The following is a 22,969-nucleotide window of genomic DNA, read 5'->3' as shown; positions in this document are numbered from 1 at the left end:
CAAGGATGAGTCTGTGTCTTTTGGCAGATGCCATTCATTACCCCCAGGTGATATCACTTCAAACCCAAGAAAGATTCTTGCTGTATTCACAGGTGCTCTAATCTCTAATTCTTCCAAATTTTATCAGTATCATTTAGTGTCTTCCTCAGTATCAGAAATAGCCCAGATAAAGCCTCCATTAGACAGTAATAGACTTAAAAACTATCCTGCCTGCTCCACGTCCCATCCACCTCCCTGCTTTTGGGCTGGGAAGCAGTTTAGGATAGTCCAAAACCTCAGGACTGCGCACCCACTGGGAGACCTGGAAGAATCTCCTGGCTCCTGGCTCCTGGCTTTGGATTGGCTCAGCTCCTACCATTGCAGCCACTTGGAGAGTGAAATAGCAGATGGAAGATTCTTCTCTCTATCTTCTTCTCTCTGTAAATCTGTCTTTCCAATAAAAAATAAAATCTTAAAAAATGAAACTACTGTGGTTCCTTGATCATTTGGTTGGATCAAAGAGGTAGTGTTTGGGAGGCAGGTACTGCTTGGTGGAAGGAGGAACATGACTGTGACATTGGGATATAGACTATCAGCAAAAGGAGAATTATAGGAGCATAACAGTGAAAAGCCAAACCTGCAAATGTACGTTGCCTTCTAATCAGTATTTCTCCATTTCACAGGCATATCCGAACAAAAAGAGAATCTTGGACTAGGAGTTGGGTCATCCATGACTTCCAATTGCTCCTGTGAATGTAAGCATATGTTTACTGACATGCACAAAGGCCCAGAGATGCTCACTGTGCCACATCACAGAGATCTCAAGCTATAAACTTCAACACAGATCCTAAACAAGCTTGTTATCTTTTTCTTAGTAACTCTAGAAAATGGCACTGACTTGATCTCCTTGTGGACAAATGTGATTTCAAGAATCAGTTTCCGGGATAAAAAGGTTTCATCCTCTGCTCTAGAAAAATAACTTCTCCATTCTCAGCTAACTTAGAGTTTCCAAAACCTCAGTTGCCTTCACATCAGTGCTGGCAGACTTCACATTCACTTGCACATTACGTAACTAGTATCAGATGCCTCCTGAATCCTTTAGACCAGCCAGGGCTGACAAAAAAGTCAACATCACAGTTAGGTTGAATCTTTCCTTTCAACATAGCATACCTTTGTTTGGGCTGTGAACATCAGGACTTTGAGAGGAAGATCCCTCTTGTGCCTGGTGTTTAGGGAGGACTAGTAAAGGCTTCCTTAAAACTGGTTAATCTCACAGCCTTCACTCAAGCAGGTCCTTTAACAGATTCCATCATTTCACTCTTGTTCCTCAAGAACATAGCTATTGTGGACTGTGATATACCCGATAGGTATATCACTGATTTTCCATGTTTGTAGACACGAACCATGCATAATTTTGTTTTCTTGCCAATTTTCATATGGTGACTCTTTGTTCTCAGAGGGGCCATGACTAATAAAACAATATTAAATCCAATCAGATACAAGAAACATGATACAATCAAGAACAGTAATAGTGGATGTATGAGCCTGCTGCTGGTAGAGCTTGGCATGCCAATTTTACAGTAAACAGTCTTTCAATAAGTATAAGCATACTGTAAAATGTAAAAAGCATGTAGACAGCATCTTAACATTAATGGTCATTTATTTTTTACTTTCAAGTATTAAGAATTTTTAATTTATTTGCTATACTCTTATATTGTCACCAACACAGCAGTTCTTTTTATTATCAGCATCGCTACAAATGGGATTGATGAGCTGCACTATAAAGCTATGAGCCCAGTAACATAATTAAGCAACAGGAATTTTTCAGCTGTATTGAAGTCTTATGGAGTCCCTGTTGTATAGGTGCTTTAACATGACAGAAACATTGTGCAATACCTGACTATGCTTGCGGTTGTCAGAATCTAACTTTTCTGTTTCTAATATACTGAGGGCTCCTTGGGCATAACAATTGTGGTTTGGTTTTATTTCCAACTGTTGACTTGAAATGCATGATATATACTCAATAGTGGTCAATGTCTTCTTGAATAAATGGCTGTGTACATATGCATGTGATTGAAAGAAATGGTGAGTAGAACATAAGAGATTTGATAAGTCCTGAATCTGCACAGTAGCACAATGCAAAGGAGGTAATTAATATAAATCAAAGCTATCAGAAACAACTGACAAGACTATGACTGACTTGTCATAGGGGTAGCGGTTATAAGGATAAAAAATATATTCAAACTGTCTCTCGGTCTTATGGTTTGAGCACTTGAGAGAACTAAGGGACATTCATTTGATTAAGGGAAACAGAGAAGCAAATACAATGAGGTGAGTATTAAATATTTAAATATGATAAAGATTCCTTCATGTTAAAATAAATTTATTTCATAATTAATCTAGGGTTCAGGGTACATATTAGGAAAAAAGTTCAACGTAAGTGTAGTGTGAATCACAGGGGTATACATTTCAGAAAGAACTCATATAGTGAGTAAGAGAAAGGACAGTTGCTATTTTTAAGATAGGAACTCTCAAGAATAGTGTCTGTCCTTAATAGGCATGGAATACTGAGCAACTCTGACTATCATGTCGACCTTAGCTCCAAATCTGCCAAAATTGCATCACCAGGTCAAATATCACTATGTACTGTTAAAATAGTGCTCTGCACTGGCAAACATAGTCTTGCAATGTTACATGAATAAATGTTCTAAGTCATTGCATTTCAAGATGACTCAACTGTCATTTAGTTTGAATTCTGATTCTGTCTCAGGGAGAGGGCTATGTCAGGGATGTCTAGGAACACCTCCATCCCTCTTAGTCCTTAGTAGCATACCCAAGTGTCACAACCAAAAATGTCTCCAGGCATTTGCAGATATCCCTGGGGACAGACAGCACTGTTGTGAAATCACATCTGACACCCACCATGTGGATCTGAACCTAGGTGATTTAAGTTGTAGTAAAATTAGCTGATAATACACATTAAGATATAGATAGGAGGGTCCAGTGCGGTAACCTAGTGGCTGAAGTCCTCGCCTTGGGCACACCGGGATCCCTGATGGGTGCTGGTTTGTGTCCCAGAGGCCCCACTTCCCATCAGCTTCCTGCCTGTGGCTTAAGAAAGCAGTCGAGGACGTCCCAAAGACTTCGGACTCTGCACGCAAGTGGGAGATCTTGAAAAAGCTCCTGGCTCCTGGCTTTAGATTGACTCAGGTCCAGCTGTTACGACCATCTGGGAAGTGAATCATTGGACAGAAAATCTTCCTCTCTATCTCTCCTCCTCTCTGTAAAATTGACTTTCCAATAAAATAAACAAATAAATCTTTTAAAAATATATAGATAGAACATTTTCAATGTCTAATTCACACTAATATGACTGAAGGAATCTTAATGAAATTGATCTACATCTGCTAAGCATTAGATAGTGTATCTGTTTCTCTTCCTTTTTTTAACCCCTAACATTAATTTACTAAGAAGTATACAGAAATTCCAAATATTCAAATTACTCTTATTTAAAAAAACATTTTTGTTGTAAAGCCAGATCTATAAAGAGAAGAAAATATAGGAAGAAAGATCTTCTATCTGCTGGTTCACACCCCAAGTGGCCACAACAGCTGGAGCTGAGCCGATCTGAAGCCAGGAGCTGGGATGCTTCTTCCAGGTGTCCCAAGTCTGGCCGTACTTTACTGCTTTCCCAGGTCACAGGCAGGGAGCTGGATGGGAAGTGGAGCAGCAGAGAAAAAACAGTGCCCATGTGAGATCCCTGAGCATGCAAGACAAGGGTTTAGCCCCTGAGCCATTGTGCCAGGCCCCAAGTTTCTCTTTAAAGCTAGAATGTTTACCTCTAAGCTCTCATAAGACTTTTTTAAAAAATATATATAGGTTTAAAAAAGTGGATCCTCAGTTGTCCAAATTTTAACTTTGTCCTCTACTACCATCTTCCAAAAAATTACTCGCTCCTCTTTTCTGCTCAGTCTAAGGCAGTTTTGTACACTTGCAAGATACTATCATCAGCTCTGACAGGTCTGAGGGGTTGAGTACATTTTAACGTAATCACTCGGATTCTTCAATGGCCTTAATGGTTACAGAAATCAGAGGTATCTTTAAAATGAATAGTTTGAGGAGAACTGCATAAGATGAAAAATCAGAAAAGCTTTAGTTGAATGAATTTTTAAAAACAAAAGTATTTATTTTAGAAATTCACAGGCATAAAAAAGAAGTAGATGGGTCAGAAAAAGAAAGAAACATAGGTGGGTCATGACAATATCTGACACAATAAAATACTTTGTGTTTTGGGGATAAGCAGCACCATCTGTTCAATTGCGTATATTTTTATCTTGAATTATCTTGTCACTCTAAGCCAGATAAAATAGTTGAACAGACAGTATATTGATTTTCACTCCCTAGACTGGTCTTAGGTGGAAATAACTCAATGAAAAATAAACTCCCATTTAGGAGATGCTTTCATGGGAGATAAAGACCCAGGGGAAAGACAGATGAGATCTGACAGCCAGGAGCTGGAGTTCAAGGACGTCAAATTATATGAAAGAACACCACAGTGTAGCAAAGGGGGATTAAAAATATAGAAAATTATTTTCTCCCTTGAATACTCTTGTAAAATCACATACACCAATGAGGAACTCTTTTTTTCTGTTGAAAACAAAATTGAAATAAATTTAGAGCCCTGAACGCTCAAGTCCTTAGAATGGGAAGGTCATTACTGCCTGTCCTTTGTAGAGAGTGTCAACTTGGAGTACTAATGCCCAGATGTGGAGATTCTTCTGCTTGAATTTGTGGACGGAGTCATGGAGAATTCAAATATCTTACAAGATGGTTACAAATGCTAGTAGAGTAAACTGTCATTGTTTTTCTCCCTGTTTTAATAATGACAAAGTTATTTTGCCGGACCCACAAACATTTTTCAATAATTTGAGTTTTGCCTGGGGAACATTTAGACAGGGATTCAAATCGTTAAAGATTTCAATCTTGGGGCTAGCTACATGAACACAGAAGACTAAGCTTCTGTTTCAGGCACTGACGTCCATTATGAAAACTATTTGGCGTCCTGGCTGCTTCCCTTCCAATAGGAGACCTAGATGAAGCTCCTGGCTACTAACCTCAAACTGGACCACCTCTTGTCATTGAGACCATTTGGGGAGTGAACCGGTGGATAGAAGATCTCTCATTTCTGTCTCTATGTAGCTTTGTCTTTCAAATTATAAAAAAGGAATAATTATTTTTTAAAAAATAAAAATTTGACTATGGAATTTAGAAACAACTGACAGATAAATATTTAGTAAATCAATGGACAGTGATTGTAAGCATGTATGAATAGAAGTGTAGATGACCTATGTATGTACAAAGGATGTGAAGTTATTTATTTCGTCTTGTGAATCATTACAATACTTTGTCTGCATCACTGCTAAAAACATGTTGGGTGTAGGTTGGGCGCTGTGGGCCCAGTGTTTTGCGCCACTGCTTGGTATGTCTATATCTAATGACAGAGTGCCTGTTCGGGGTCCAAGCTTTTTGGCTTACTCACAAGCTCTCTGTTACAGTGCCTGGGAAGCAGCAGCTGATGGCTCAAGTATTTTGGTTCCTTGACTTCTAGCTTCAGCACATCCTAACCCTGGCTACTGTAGCCATTTGGGAGGTGAACTATTGGATAAAATCATCTCCCATCTGCCTTTCTGCCCCACACTTTCAAATACACAAATAAATCTTTAGGAGAATGTGTCTGTTTACATGTTAACTTCTTCTACAGGTATATAAGCTCCTAGGATATAAAAATCTGTCTTAAACAACTATTTTTTTTTTTACAGGAACAGTGCTAGTTTCCAGTATGTGGTAGTTGCAACAGTCAGTTACATAAAGCATTACTATGTCTATATTTATAACAGTGAGATCAAATACCTAATAACAAACTGCAAAAAATTAAGGTGAAAGCTTCAAACAAGTTTTTACCTTCAATACTATTTGCTTTATTTGAAGACTCAGAAATAAACTATCATTGTTTTTCCTCCTGAGTTACAACAGCGTGCTTTTCAAACTTGCCTGTATTCTCTCAGTTAAATGTCATCTCGTTGTTACTCATTTAATGAAGCTCCATTAGAATTACAAGTTGCTTCAGAAAAGAGCTCTTGTTGGTATGCAGATATTAAATGTGTCTCTTGGTTGTATGGACTGTATTTTCACTAGGTAATTTCATCAACTAGATCACATAAGTTAAATGCTACAATCAAGAGTTTCCCTAAAGTGTGCATATGTAGAAGTTTCAGTTTCAAATTTTTAAGTGCTTTAAAGCATATAAGCAAGAAAAGTGTAATAAACTAAAATATGCAATTTTGCAGCTGGGAAACACTGAAAGGCAACTAAAAACTATAGCAATAAAATTAGGAAATATTTTGAAACAACTCTCCATACTTTATCTTCTCCACTTTTGTTTAGTCATATGTATACAAAAGAACATACAAAGTAAAAGTCTATTGATGACAAGATTGTGGGGTTTTTTTGTTATACAACCTTTCATTATGCCTATGGAAAAATCCTTATGACTAAAAGATTGAAAAAATGAAAGCTATAGTTAGAAGAAAAGTTTATAGGTTTAGAATGACATTTTCAAAAGGAATTTAGTAAAGGAAGACAAAAATTGCTAAACCCTAAAAAACCACATTCACTGACAAAAATCCATCATACAACTCAACCTGCTGCTGTGGAACCCTTGGGTCAGATACCAGTTAACACTGCAGTATAAAACAAATCACTACGAAGATAATCTCTAAAGTTTCTAAAATGAAATCGTTTTCAAAACATCCTTATCATGTATCTTGTGAACTTAACTTTGGATTTACTTCTTTCTCACAAACTTGACAGCTCTCCTAACATCAAGATTTTATTTGCAGTGTGTATGCAACACTTTCAAGGTAAACCATTATCGCCTTAGAAATAATTGTAAGATTTTCATTGCATTCACTTTCATTCAGGTTAGATTGGAGTATTTCATTTTAGTTTCTGAAATTCAGCTGTCAAGATGATAGAGAATTAGAGGGAAGGGATGGTGAAGCCTGGTTTGAAATATCTCAAGTTTGGTGATTCCTCAGATTTATCATAGCAGCAGCTAGTGGCCTCATTGTGTAATGCCTCACTTAAAATCAGTCCAACTTTATGCAATGAGTATCAGGTAGATAGTCCTGCAAAGATGTAGCAGGGAGACAACTGAAGCTTCAAGTCTTTTTATCATTTTGACAGAATCATTCTAGAGCCAAATATTTTCTTTATTCTAAAAGCTGATGATGAAAAACAGAATCTTCAAGCATACACTGAGACAGTCTTGTCTGAGTGCATAAAACGGAAAACAATTTTTGAATCTCCTATCAAAATTTTGCCTAAATCTGTATTTCCCTCATGAAAGTGTTTTGGGAATAAAATTTATGTGATTGATCAAACAAAAGTCACAGATTTTTCTACCAATAATGCAAATTAAGGTAGTTGACATAGTTTTCAATGCACTAGCTCTTCACACAGTGTATAACCTTCTCTCCCCCACCGACTTATCATCTCCCTATTTCTATTCAACATCTGTTAAATTATTGCCAGATTAGTTTTTCTCATATAATAATAAAAACAGTGATGATGGCAATGTATAGCCTTCTACCTAGCTCTAACAAAGCAAGCAATCCATGCAAAAGCATTTGACTCCTTTTGTCCCATCTATCCTTTGAGTGATCCTTGGAGTATGGTAGTGTCTTGCAAACAGGTGAGTAGATTTTTTAAAGACTCAGTTACAGATTAAGGGCACAAAAGTGGTAAACAGCAGAGCAATGATTTGATTTAGGTAGGTCTAGCTATTCAAGTTTCATATTATCCACTTTACATAAGGCATCCTCCAAGACCGAAGACTCATTGGACCTAAAATCAGATTAACATATTTACCTTAAAATTACACAGCACAAAGTAATCAATGCTTTTCCATTTTCAAAACATTTATGTGAATTTAAATGAGTATGTGTAATGACAGCCCAAATTGTATCCATGATTTCACTAAATATTTTAAATGCTAAAATACTTTTGCAAGGCATGGTTGATTATGTTAACAAAAAAACTCAGAGACATTATTTAGCTGAAACATAGTACATTTTCTCACTTTCAAACTTAAAACTTTCACAATATTTTTAGAACATATGATGAAGATTATACTAAGAAAAATCTCAGATATGTAAAGTATGGTCAAAATCTAAACACATATATGTGTATATATGGCATATAAGAAGTTCAAGCAAATGCACAATAGAAAGACGCTATATATGGGGCTTAAAATTGTTTTTAAATTTCCTTTTTCTCAATATCTGTATGTGTGTATGCATATATATTTTATGCAGCCCTATTGTATGTATAAAAATAATATACAAAGGCATTTACAAACACGTGTACTGGATATATATGCATGCATTATTTTTTCTGTAGAAACTTTTGGAAGCATTAATTATTCTAAAAATAATTGCAAATTAGCAAACCTATAGGGCCCAGCATGATACCATAGTGGTTAAAGTCCTCGCCCTGAACATGCCGTGATCCCATATGGGTGCTGGTTCTAATCCCGGCAGCCCCATTTCCTATCCAGCTCCCTGCCTGTGGCCTAGGAAAGCAGTTGAGGATGGACCAAAGCCTTGAGACCCTGCACCCACGTGGGAGACCCAGAAGAGTTCCTGGCTCCTGGCTTCGTATTGGCTCAGCTCCAGCCTTTGCAGCCACTTGGGGAATGAACCATTGGACGGAAGATATTTTTCTCTGTTTCTCCTTCTGTCTGTATATCCGCCTTTCCAATAAAAATAAATAAATCTTTTAAAATAATAAAAGAACACCTATACTATTTAGCACAATTCCTAGCACTGAAACAGAGTCAAGCAGTTTCTGTAAGTCACAATGTTCAACAACATATTTTTTTTAAATGGCATTCAATTATCCTGAATTTAAACATAAATTGCCCCTATCATGGATGTTTATTGGTTTTGGTTGCTTGAATGTAGCAGAATAATTATGAAAACTTCTTAAACTGAATACAAAATAGAAATTCCGTTTTCAAGGAATCATCTGATGATTTATCCGACTTTTACAATCTTTATCCAAATTATCAATATAGATATTTTTTTTCAAAAAAAAAAAGATCTTTACACAACAATGTAAACTACTGGACAGTGACATAGTTCGTCTCTCTTTGACTTGAAGGATTTTTATGTAAAAAGGACAAATTTATTTCTCTCTTCCTTTCTCCCTCCTTTCTGGTTTGTTCAGTTAGACCCACCAAATGTCATTTTCTTTGCAGCCGGACATCCCAGGGAGAAACATCACTGACCCCACAGCCAGGAAATCATCATTTATTGAAGGGTTAATTGATGAAATACTCCCTTCTGTTGCTTTACAATCAGGGATGGTTTCTCCAGGAGCAAGGTTGTTGCGATTTGTTTTTAAGGCTGGGAGAAAGCTTCTACATGCTGATGATTCATTTTGAAATATTTGCTCATTGACTTACAAAAATGAGCTCATGGAGACTCACACTAGTGCCAAAGGAGATGTGACCACCTCTCCCTAACGACTTCCATTTGTCACGGCCGAGAAATAAATAATGTCCAATAGATGGCATAAAATGTATTTTTGGTTATATCATATTTATTGCTGGGAAGATTCACTTAGCGGAGCTTTGCAAAGAGGAAGGCAATGAGAAGGTGACTGTGCCTGTCTTTCAATCTGAAACCTTGGAGTCATTATTTTTGCACATCAAAGAAACGTTGAAACAATTGGGCTGTTCCTTTGTAGAAAATGCCAGGATTCTAGTACAAGAGACCTGACACAAGAATTAAGGTACAATGGAGAGCTCTGTGGCAGGGCTTGCAACTTTGTGTTATGACTCATCTGTAACCTTTTGCAAAATTTAGTGTGGCAAAAGTATAGCATTATTATGGTGTGCCATGTGGTGTCCGGATTTGTCATCTTAGCTTGACATATCTTTTATTGAGGGGTACAAGAAGAAACCCCACATTGGCAGAGGAAAATTTTTCTACTTACATCCCACACGGAGATTTAAAAATACATTCCTAGAATTTGGCATTTACAAGAACATGTTTCACTTTAGTCGTTTAATCACTCTTGAAAAAAGACAGCTTATTTTACCCTTTGAGTAGAAGAATCTATAATCCTAACACATCACCACTAGAGGGCCAATGGAACTCATATAACTTTTTAAATGGTAGGGGTGGGAAGGACAGTGGACAAACATTTGACCTTATTTTGCCTCTTATCTGTCTTCAATGTGGACTTGCTTATTATTTAAGATGATATTCTGATTTTTTCTTTTCTCTTTACCTTTTACACTTTCAGAATATATTTTGTTCATTTGTTTCAAGCTCTATTAAGGACCAATTTGGAATCTTTCACCCACACAGATGAAATTTCTTCATCCTGACCTCCATTATTTTCCCATATAGTTATTTAAATTATTTTGTGACATAATTTTTACAATGGCACTCCATATATGAAGTTCAACAAGAAAAATTAATACTTTTACAAGGTAACAGTGGCTGGAGAAAGGCATTACTTTCCTTTTATGGTAAGAAACCAAATCCTTTCCATTGGACAACCCTCTGGATGAGAACATTTTGCAATGAAGTTCTTTCAGTTTGAGTAGAAGTGTGCATTATGAGAAAACTACGAATGGATTTCAAAAATGTTTTGCACACAAAAAGGCATATTTAATTCTGTTTTCAAGTATCTTCCAACAGATGTTAAACTTTATATATGTGTAGTTCAAGCTAAACTTCTACAAAATGATCACAAGCAAACATCGACATATACTTGTTTACATAAAATTTCTAATTTCAGGTAATAACAGTCTTTTTGGAAAACACAGAATAATATCATTTCTGCTCTCAACATTTTTTTGGTCATTAACTGTATAAAAAGATGCACGAGATGATGGATTATGTATCTTTTCAATGTAAACTTTACTATTAAAACCATCGCTTTTAAGACTAAACTATTATTCATCATTCTTAAGTGTAATAAATATTCCAGCAATGGTCTAAATAGAAAAGACTCAAATTTCTTTCTGGGTTGTATCAAAAGTTACTTGGTTTGATTTTTATCTGAATACTAAGTCTGATAAAGTAAATATGGCAAGCTGATTTGCAAGCGCACCATAAATTAATGAAAAAATAAAAAAATATTGTTATGTACTTTCTTCTTATAGTATATAAGAATAAATCAATTACATATAATTCTATTGGCTTTTTTATCTCTTTTTTGCTACATCAATTTCATATTATATAACATTATTAGTCACTGTGATGGTGTTTCCTACTCTCCTATGAGTTTCTAGAACGGGAAGATGCATTATTTATCTCTAAAACTTCACATTTGTGTGGTGATTCTTGATAAAAATTCAGTAAAATTAATTAGCTCTCTTTCACTGATGATAAACTTCGGAACCAACCATAAAACTTCACTTTCCCCCAATTTCTCCTAGGATAATGCCTGTTTTAAAATCACCTCAAAATCCCCCATTTTAGATTGATGGCAGCTGGTAATACTAGCCCACAAATGAATGTAAAAGTGTTCTTCTGCTGAGCATCAGGCATATTTTTCTTTTTCTTTCATCCTACTTACCAGTAAATCTTAAAGGATCATACATTTTCTGTAGAGTTTTTGGTTGTGTACACATACTACAAAAGCCTACAGCTTTATAATGACTTTAGGATGCATTTGCTGTGTGTCAAGTGTTCTCTGAGAGACTTGATCTAACTGGGAAAATTTACCATTTTTTTTAATCTTCACTCTTCTTTATATGTGACCTAGCCTAGACTCAAAACATAAAGAACGTAAGAACTTTTCACAATTAGGTTCCCTACTAATAGCATTTTCCCTCCCCACTTTCCTTTCATAGCTCTTTTTTGGTCAGCAATGATCATGATTTTAACATGAACTTTTTTGGGGGAGGGATTCAGTTTATTTTTATTTGAAAGGCAGAGTTATAGATAGAAAGAGAAACAGAAAGATATTCCATCTACTGGTTCACTCCCCATGTGGCCAAAATAGCAGCAGCTGGGCCAGTCTGAAGCCAGAAGCCACGTCTGCCATGTGGGGTATAGAAGTCCAAGCAATTTAGCCATCCATAGGATACGAACCAGTACCCATGGGATACCAGGCCCTCAGTGACTGCCCCAGCATGGACCGATGTTTATCACTGCTTGAACACTTGCATTGACCCAGTTACTCTACCAGATGATTTCATTTCACTTTTGCAATATCCAATTATGGAGGTAATAATGCACACAGATGTAATCTCGGCTTGGATTGTTGTCAAGTAATATATCAAATGGAAACTGTTTAAAGGAAAGCTTTATAGTAAAAGAGACCGTGGAGAGGTAAAGTTCTCTGAAGAAACTTCTTTCCCGGGAATCAGTCTGCCAGTGCTCTGGAAGCAAAGTTTAGGCTAGTGTTCAAGATGCAGCAAGAGGGAGGGGGATGAGGGAGGACCCTTGCTGCTTGGAATATATATCCTGATGTAGAAAAAGTGGAGTAGCAACATAAGCCTTCATACAATTATATATTTTAAACTCTGACTGAAGAATGTGGTACAGCTGGTTACAACCACCATCTGTGATACCAGCATTCCATATGGGCATTGGTTCATGACCCAGCCACTCCACTTTGGATCCAGTTTCCTCCTAATGGCCTGGGAACAACAGTAGAAGGCGACCCAGCTGTTTGTGCTCCTAAAACACATATGGGAGACCTGAATGAAATGCTTGATTCCTGGCTTCAATTTGGCTTAGTCCTGGCTGTTGTGAACAACTGGAGAGTAAAACAGCAGATAAAATATTCTCTGTCTCCCTCTCTCTCTAATTTTAACATTCAAAATAAATAAATAAATCTTAAGAAAATCAAGCAATCCTCTGACTCAATCTAGTTTCTTACAGCTTTTGCAGGTTCATCAGCAGTCTATGCCCCTCTTTGGGATGAAAGCTAAGACCTCCTCTAAAACCCTCTGAAAGGAAAATGGTTTCACATTCTGTTTCCTTGTTCTTGTAACCCTCCCTTGCCTAAATCTCTTATCTTGGTTATAGTTGCTAGTATTTTCTTCCTTTAATACTCTGGGCAAATGAAGCAGAAAAAGAGTAATTCATAAATGGCCTACTGAAAACAATCTTGGGATTCAGCCTCAGCCTCATGTAGTATGGAGACTAACATATATTTAAGTGATAAACAAACACTATTTTCCTACATCTTCAAATGTAAAGTTGATTATTAACTTGATATGACCCGCCTTTTGCATTGATATAGTTACCTTTAAACTATATGGATTCATTTTATCATGTTGGTCTAAGTCAACCCTTTATTTTTGGTTACTATTTCATGTTTTATAGAAATCTCTGATTGAAGAGCAGTGATTGTATATGTTATAAACAAAATATTATTGATAAAATGTGATGTTCTGATATATTTTACAATATGGAATGATTAAATCAAGGTGATTAACAAATTCTTCCAAATGAAATTAGTAGATTTAGCCTTCATTTAGTTTATCAGTTAAAAGGATGTAGACAGGGCCAGCACGTTGGTTCAGCTAGCTAATTCTATACCTCCAAGTGCCAGCATCCCATATGGGCACCTGTTCATGTCATGGCTGCTCCACTTTCCATCCAGGTCCTTGCACCTGTGTGGGAGACCCAGAAGCGGCTCCTGGTTCCTGGCTTTGGAATGGCTCAGCTTTGGCCATTCCGGCCATTTGGGAAGTGAACCAGTGGACAGAAGAACTTTCTCTCTGGCTCTCCTTCTTTCTGCCTTTCCAATAAAAATAAAGCTTTAGAAAAAAAAATAGAAGAAAGTAGACAATTTAGGATGCCTTACCTCTGTTTCTCCATCTGTCTTGTCTCTCTATCTCATATAGCTGGGAGGATAATGGAAAACAAAAAGTAAAGAAGCTAAAGAAATAGCTTCAAATAATTACCACCATTCCTACCTTTTTTATTATTATTATTTTTAAGTGGAATATATTTAGATCTTTGTTCACGGAGAAGTTACACAGCCTCAAACCCTGTCAGGCCACAATATATTTAATCCAGTACAAATGTCTGAGCATACACAAAACTCCAATCCCATTAATGATCTGAATTTTAAAATAGACTTTATGTGATGGCTTTCTTTAATTAAGATTTCTTTTACAGAACTCAGGCTTATATAAATGTTATCGAGTTCCAAACAGCTTTTTTTCTAAACAAACATAATACTTTTTGGTGAATCATCATTAAAAACAAAACAAACAAAATAAAACAAGCAAAAAAAAAGTAGCCTGTAGAAGCTATTTCACATAACAGAATTTGAATTAGAAAGTCAATATACATTTAGTTCATAAAATAATTTGGTTTGGTACACATATATTTTCTTTGCTCACAATAATTATCTATGAAAGTTTGGATTTGACTTTTAATGTGTGACATAAAGTAATTTGCAGTGAAATTTAGAATCGAAAATGCCTGATGCTTGTTCAAGTTTAGCAATCTTGAAGTATTTCAAGGGTGTTTTCAGAAATTCAATTTGGTATCAAGCAAAAATTCACATACTTATGGGGTATTTGTTGCCAAAAGGAAAAGAAAAGAAAGCAATACTGGTACATCTCCATGGTTAAGGTGACAATTTCATCTAACATCCAGGTAGTTCAAAATCTTATTTAGCAAGTGATCCTGTTATAATAAATTATGAAGCTGTTTTAATTTCCTTCCATATTCATAAAATGAGTTAATAATCATACTTATTTTATAGGCTCTCATTAGTTGTGTTTTATTTATTTATTTATTTATTTATTTATTTATTTTACTTTGAGGTAGTTAATCATGCACACAATTAGGAATTGTGATGTCTCATACAACTCCAGTGATATCAATGGTGAGATGCTCAGGGTATCTGGGACACTGCCATCAGGACCCCTGTGCAACTGTAGAGTCGCATTCATTTTATTCACTCTTCCACATCTCCCAAACACTAAGCTGTGTATATAACTTTTTGTTTCACGGCCTAACTTTCAATACATAACTTTCTGATTGGTTTTGTTGTCCACTCAGCAAAATCTCCTGAAGGTTAATTTAGGTAGCGAATGATATCAAGAGCTATACTATTTAGCATTTCAGGGTATATAAATACCATTTAATCACCTGCTAAAAGATATCCATATTGCCTCTAGTAAAGAGCCAGATAATGCTTCTATATTAAGATTTTATACAAAAGTATGTTGTTATTTCTCTTGCACAAGTGGCCAGAATGCAATTTCTATTTTATACTGTCCCTGCTATTTATTTATTTATTTAATTAATTAATTTTTGAAAAATACTGGTCTCACAGCAGTTGTTACTTGCCAATTGCAATACATAAGCAACACATATTCTGAGCATCCTCACTGACATTTAGTGTTACTATTCTTTGATTAGTCATTCTGATAAATGTGTTGTAGCATCTGATGTAATATAAATTTGTATGTTCTTTGTTGCTAAAAATATCTTTTTAATTATTACTTTTGCATCAGTATATATTTTGGGGAAAATCTCTTTTCTGGTACCTAATCATCGTTTGGATTGTTTTGCACTGTTGAATATAGACAAATTTATAGAATATACTTTCTCTCTCTCACGCTCTCTATTTCTCTCTGTCTCTATTTTTATATAACACATAATACATATTTTGACACTAGTCCTTTGTGGTATACATGATCTACAGAAATTGTACCCAAATCTATACTTCATGTTTTTCATATTTCTAACAAGGTGTTCAGAGAACAATCTTATTATATTAATGAGATTCAATTGATGAATTTTCTTTGTTAGAGCTTACTTTTAGTGTCAAACTTCATACCTGTTTACCTAGGCCAAGATTCCTAATATTTCCCTTATTTACAAAAGTTAATTATTTCACATTTTTCCCTTTAGACCAAAATCCACTTGGAATTCAAAATGTTTTTCAATTTCTTTGAGATTTCCTATTTGTTTAATGGAGTATTTAGAAATATTTAGTTCAAAGAATTTGCAAAATTTCTTAGTATCCTTGATTCTACTGTATTCATAAAAAATTTTCTCACCTGCGCCGGTTTTAATCCCAGCAGCCCCACTTCCCATCCAGCACCCTGCTTGTGTCCTGGGAAAGCAGCTGAGGATGGTCCAAACCCTTGGGACCCTGCACCCACGTGGCAGACCTAGAAGTTCCTGGATCCTGGCTTCGGTTCGGCTCAGCACCGGCTGTTGCAGTCACTTGGGGAGTGAATTATTGGACAGATCTTCCTCTCTGTCTCTCCTCCTCTCTGTATATCTGACTTTCCAATAAAAATAAAATAAATCTTTTAAAAACAGACTGATTCTTTAAAAAAAGGCTTTGTCTGAATGTCTGTCTACTACAGAAACTCGCCTTTGAGTATTAATGTGCTAGAAATAGATGCAGTACTTCTTGAGATCTGTATTTATCCGGTACTCAAGTTAACAAACTTAATTCATTCATTCAAGAAATAATTATTTTTTTAAGATGTATTTTTTTATATTTGAAAGGCAGATTTACAAAGAGAAGGAAATACAGACTCTTCTATCCTCCAGCTCACTCCCCAAATGGCTATAACAGCCAGAGCTGAGGCGATCTAAAGCCAGGATCTGGGAGCATCCTGCAAATCTCTTAAGTGGGGTGCATGGTCTCAAGAACTACAACCATCTTTCACTGATTTTCCAGGACATAAGCAGGGAGCTGGATCAGAAGTGGAGAAACCTGGTCATGAACAAAGTTCTCAAACCAATGCCCATATGGGATGCTGGTGCTGGCAAGTGGATAATTAGTCCGCAGGCCCCTCATTCAAGAAATATTTATGAAGTGCTAATTACTTGGCTTGACCACATGGGTATAAATCAACCTCACCACTTTGATGAACAAGACAAGAAATAACAAACAGCCATGCTACTGACAAAAAGCAAAGACACATTCTCAGATGGACTGAAACTCAGTTTCCTGCTTTGTTTTGTTTGTTGTTGTAGTTTTTAAGATTTCATTTTTATTGGGAAGGTAGACATACTGAAATAAGGAGAGACAGAGAGAATGATCCTCTGCCTGCTGGTTCACTCCTTAAGGGCAGCAATGACCAGAGCTGACGCGATCTGAAGCCTGGAGCTAGGAGCCTCCTCTGGGTCTCCCATGTGGGTACAAAGTTCCAAGGCTTTGGACCATCCTCTGCCGCCCTCCCAGGCTGCAAGCAAGCAGCTGGATGGGAGGGAAAGCAGCCAGGACATGATCCAGGGCCCATATGGGACTCTGGTGTGTGCAACAGGAGGATTCAGCCACTAGGCCATCGTGCCAGGCCCCAGAATTTCAATTTTAAGACAGCAGAAAACAAAGAAGGTGCCCCTCATCAGAAAAATTCTGTTGAGCAGTTATCTGAAGAATAAGCAAGTGATACATTGTGCTACATCCAGCTTCAGAAGGATAAACCTGCCAACTTTCTCAAAGCAGGCACAAGATAGCTAACTATCATAAGGTGACTTGGATGGGAGGTGAGGGCCACTGTCGTAACACATTAAGCATCTCCCAGGGTTAGCTTCAGCCATTCGTAGCCTGCTTCCTCACACAAATCTCCAACAAGCATTTCCTTCCTATTTCTCTCATTTGGCCAAGAGTTAGCTCACATCCTATGGAGCAAGAGCTTTCGCTGCAGAGCACCCTTCAGTGGATCTAATATCTCATGAGCATTTCCTCCCTTCCACAGTTCCCCTGTTCTGAAACTGAAAAATGTCACATGTTTCCAAAAGTTAGGAAATCCATGTGATTTGTTTCCCTGGTTATGTGCAACTGCACATGATGGAGCAATATGGAACAAAGAAGGCAGAACAAACTTGTTGCATATGACATGCTGTTGGCAACAGGCTAGGCACTGGGATAAGAAGTTATGATCAGTAAAGAGGAAAAAACGTGCACAAGCATAGATCATTAGATTCAACCTCTGCTGTTTTCAAATTTCTCATATTTCTTCTTATTTCTCTTTCCACAATATGTTCTCACAAGCTTTTCTCGCCAAAGATGTTTGAGATACACTCATAGGTCTTGCTCAAGTAGTGTTTTTCTTGAAAAGCTTTTGGTTTCCAAAACAAACAAACAAACAAACAAACAAGATTTAACTGGGTTGGGACCTTTGATGTCAAACTGCAGAAGCTTTCCTTCAAAGGTGAAAGGAATTTTCATCTCAACTTCCATCTCTTCTTGCTCACAACATTCCAAGAAACTTGCCTGAAATTGAAATGGTACAGCCTTGGCCTTCTGAGATATGCTGCTTTTTTTTTTTTTATTTGTTCCACAGCCCATCTCTATTCTTCTTCCTCCAACACCTCACTTCAGAAAAAGTAAATTAAATTGGCTCAGCTATTTTTGAGTTATGAGAAAGTCAAAAATGCATGTTTCTTCCTTTTAAAAATTGCTTGAAGCTTTATTTGTGCTGGTTTAACTCAAAAGTAGATATAAACTTCACACTTGGCAGTATTACCAGAGAAAGAAAAAAAAATTGAGCCAATTTTTTAGAAAATCTTATATAATCTGAAATAAAACAAAAAAATGTTTTGTGCTGAATTTTTGTTGTACAAATACACTATGTACACTTTCATGCAGCTTTTAATAAATTATCATTGAACACCTGCTATATTGAACTCACTGAAAAACAAGGAGAAAATAAATTTAAGTCAGATTTAATCTGTGCTTTTAAAAGCATCTAAAATGGGAGCACAGGGCTATTGCAGTGCTAAGAGATATAAATAAGGTTAGGGGAGTTCAAAAGAGGACAGAACCTTGATCTGCCTGAAACCCCACCAGAACTACGTTATTCCAAGCAGCCGTAATCCACTTGCAGAGCAAAGCAGTGGTCTCCTGACTCCAAGTACTCAGATTGATTTTTCTTTTAGTGTAAATTCAATCACACCATTCCACTGTTTAAAATGCTGTAGCTGTGTCCTATTGCCCTTGGAATGCACTCTAAATTTGTCACTGCAATCTACAAGGGCTCACATGCCACGCTCTCTTGGTTATGTTAAGTTCCTTCTTGGACAGGGCTGTTTTCACTGCTGCCTGACTGACTTCCTTACATAACTTATGCCAAGGTGAGATTTGCCCATAAAGTGCCGAAAACAATACAGGACACATAGTAAAGCTATTAGTAGTGTTTGCTGTAGAAAATCAATCTCACATAGACTTTTTGCCACTTACTTAAAAAAAAGATATTATTCGGCATTCTCCTTCAAACATATATTTTTTTATTGGCCAACTTACTTTATTGAGCTCCCCCTTTTAGGGTATAAATTCAGTGGTGTGAAGTCTTGACTCACTTTGCTTTCAACTGAATTTCAGATCCCAGTACAGTGCCTGCTGTGACTTTGTAGAACAGACAGAACCGTGTTTTGATACATTTTCTATCCTAATAGTATGGGAAATTTATTCAATATGTATCTCATTAGGAAATTAATCTTTATTTTTTCAGTGAGCATACATTCAAAATACCCTAGGTAACTGTTTAGCTGTGTGCTAGAATATTTTATTGTTTGTGGTTGCCATATTGATTATAATATATACTCTTGGCTTCATGTCTTCAGAAAGTTAGTATACTATACTTTTGATAGAGAGTATACTATACTCTTTGCATTCTACAATAGGATCAAATTGTACTTGTATAGGTTCATTTATATACCCTCTATCATTTTTGTTATATTATTTGATGTATTTTACCTACACACCTTAAAATTCCAGTAAGCAAAGTTGTATATACTATATTTCAATAATCTTATCTACGTTTTTTAAAAGCTAAGGAAAAATTATTTTATATTTATTCACATATTTATGCTTATGGCCTTTAGTTTTTTTATTTAATTTCCCTTTAGCATGATTTCTCTTCCACCTAAAACGATTCCTTAGGAATGTTTTACAATGTAAATCATCTGTTGATGAATTCTCCAAACTTGCTTTTATCTAAAAGTTCTTTTATATAATGCCTTTGACCAATGTATTTATCTTCACTCTTGTTATATCTACTGATTATATATAGCTTACCACGTGCTAAATTCAAATTTTGGTACCCTAACACCTAGTGTAATTGTATATGGAATATGAAAGTAGTTAACATGAGACCATACAAGTAGGACTGTGATCCGAGAGGATTAGTGTCCTGAAAACACGAAACCACAGCATGCTCACTCACCTTCTGTCTCTCCAAGCTCATACCTCAAGTCCCCCTAAGACAGCATCTGTCTGCACTCTACCAGGGGAGCCCTCCCCACAAACAGCAGCACTCATGACACATTGATCCTGGCCTTCAGAATCTCCATTGTTTTAGTCACTCCGGTGTGACGAATTTCATTATGTTACTCTGAGTTGACCAATACAGTTCTGAATGCAGATTTCAGGATTCAACGTTTATTCCTTCCCTTCTGCTTCTCTTTCAGCACCTTACTCATGATCTGCTATCTCTTGGCTTCTACAGTTTTGCATGCTCTGGTAGGAATCATTAATGATTCAAATTCTTGATCTCCTGTAAATAATGAAGTACTTTTCTGCTGCTGTTTTCACATACTTATTTATCAACACTTGGTGATGTGGGTATCTGTGGTTTTCTTTGTACGTATTCTATTTGCAGCATACTAGCTTCTTGAAATTGTAAGTCTATAACTGACATCAAATTAGATAAGTTTTATGCTATTATTTCCTCAGTGGTTTATTCTGTTTCATTAGTTTTTCCTAGTAGTCTAATAAAGGAAAAGTATACTTTTTGATAATTCTAGTGCACCTTGGTAATCCTTCACTTTAAATTTTTTCTTTATTCTTTATGTAGGATAATTTTACAGTACAATACAGTTCAATATTTTACAGTTCAATATCAATAAGGAAAATTTACTTTGATGCCTCCATAAGCCTATCCAATTAATTTGTATTGCCTTTGCTGTTGTTAATATTCACTTGATTTCCTTTTAATTCCTACTTCTTCACTTATTGTGAGACTATCTTATTTTGCTGGATTCTGCAGGTCTTAACATCATTAAAAAACTCCCTTTATGTTTAATAAAATATCTAGATTACATTCATACTTGATATCCTATCATTTCTCTTGAGGAAGAGTTACTTTCCCATTTTTTCATATTGATAATTTGCTTGTTGTCAGTATATAGTGTTATGGATTCTGCCACACTTTTCCAAAAAGTCCTCGTTGCTTGTTTGAGCTGGCAAATGACTTAGCTAGATGCAAATTATAAAACCTATCTTTAAAGATGCCAAATTTCAGCCAGTTCTTTTACCTTAAATTGGAGTTTACTCATACAATTGTTGAGATTCAGGCAGAGTTTTGCCAGATTTGTACACTGGGTTTTAACAAATAAAATAACAAAATGCTTCTTAAACACATACCAATTGAGAGTAATGACATTAACAACGTGTATTAGCTATAACACCTTAGATTAGAGTGGCAGAGATGGTACACACGGACCAGACAGTGTTTTATTAACAATGGAGGGACTAGAATAAGACAACTGGAGATGCTGAGCTCTTCCTGTCTCTGGGAAAGCTGCCTTAGAGCCCAGGAAGCAATGCACACCTGCATGTGCACTGAGATGCTGATAGAGAATGTCTACAGGATGCTCCTTCCCTAAGAATCTTCCATACTGCAGCAGAAGATGATCAGGGATATAACAAGCAAAGCTTATAGGAGCTGCACTTGGCTTGGATTGAACAATATTAAAACTCATTCCTGGGACCGGCGTGGTAGCCTAGTGGCATAAGTCCTTGACTTGTAAGCACTGGGGTCCTATGTGGACAATGGTTCATGTCCCGGCTATTCTACTTTGCATCCAGTTTGTGGCCTGGGAGAGCAGTCAAAGATGGCCCAAAGCCTTGGGACCCTGCACCCACATGGGAGTCCTGGAAGAGGTTCAGGGCTCCTGGCTTTGGATCAGCTCAGTTCTGGCGTTGCAGCCACTAGGGGAGTGAATCACCAGGTGACGGTCTTCCTCTCTGTCTCTGCTCATATCTGCATATCTGCCTTTCCAATTAAAAAATAATAATATTTCTTTAAACAAAACAAAACCTCATTCCTAACACAGATTCCTACATTAAAACCTGGTGGAAGTCGAGGATAAAATGTTTTGAGTGGCTGGAATTTTAGATCGGTCATTCCGCACACTCTTGGTGATGAGAAATAATTATTTTACTTATTTACAAAATGAAGGTAATTGCATCTACCTTCAAGAGTTACTGTTAGGAAGAAATAAGATAACCTTTATCCTAAAAACTGAAATATAGACTTTTTTAATGCCAATATTTCTATCATAAAAAAATTTCACAGACAACAAAATGAACCCTGCTAAAAGACTGGTTTATAGCTAGGGCACGCACTTCTGCTATTGTTGAAACTTTCCTTTGTCATTCACTCATTCTCTCATCAACTATTGATTACTATTCCATTTCAGACACTGTGATTAGTACATGGGACAAAACAGAATCAAGTCAAACACAGTTTTAGCTCTTATGGACCTTATTTGATACAGCAGAACAGACAGTAAACAATAGATCAATAATCTTTTAATTAAAATTGTGAGAAGTATTGTCAAGGTCATGGAATACTGAATTTCAACCTGGGGCCCTTGGAATATTCACTGCTGAAGCCCTTAATTTTCCTGTAAATTTGAGCCAGTAACTGGAGAATATGGACAAATTTTGAAGCTATATAGAAAGAAGAATCCCAGCTAAGCCAATCTTCTACCTTGTTTCCAGCAAGATGGCAGGCAATTGAGGAAAGCCATTAGCATCCTGAAGACCAGACAGGCATTAACTGAGAGCAAATCCCTAGTTGATATTATATGACACCAAATTACTTAGTCAGATCTAACCAAATTCCTGTTCCAGTTGATGAGATACGTATCGGAAATGCAATCAGGCATTTTACCACTAAAACCTC

This window comes from Ochotona princeps, chromosome 15 (genome assembly GCF_030435755.1).
Source record: "Ochotona princeps isolate mOchPri1 chromosome 15, mOchPri1.hap1, whole genome shotgun sequence".
Lineage (NCBI taxonomy): Eukaryota > Metazoa > Chordata > Mammalia > Lagomorpha > Ochotonidae > Ochotona > Ochotona princeps.
Note: the sequence above shows the minus strand (reverse complement) of the source record.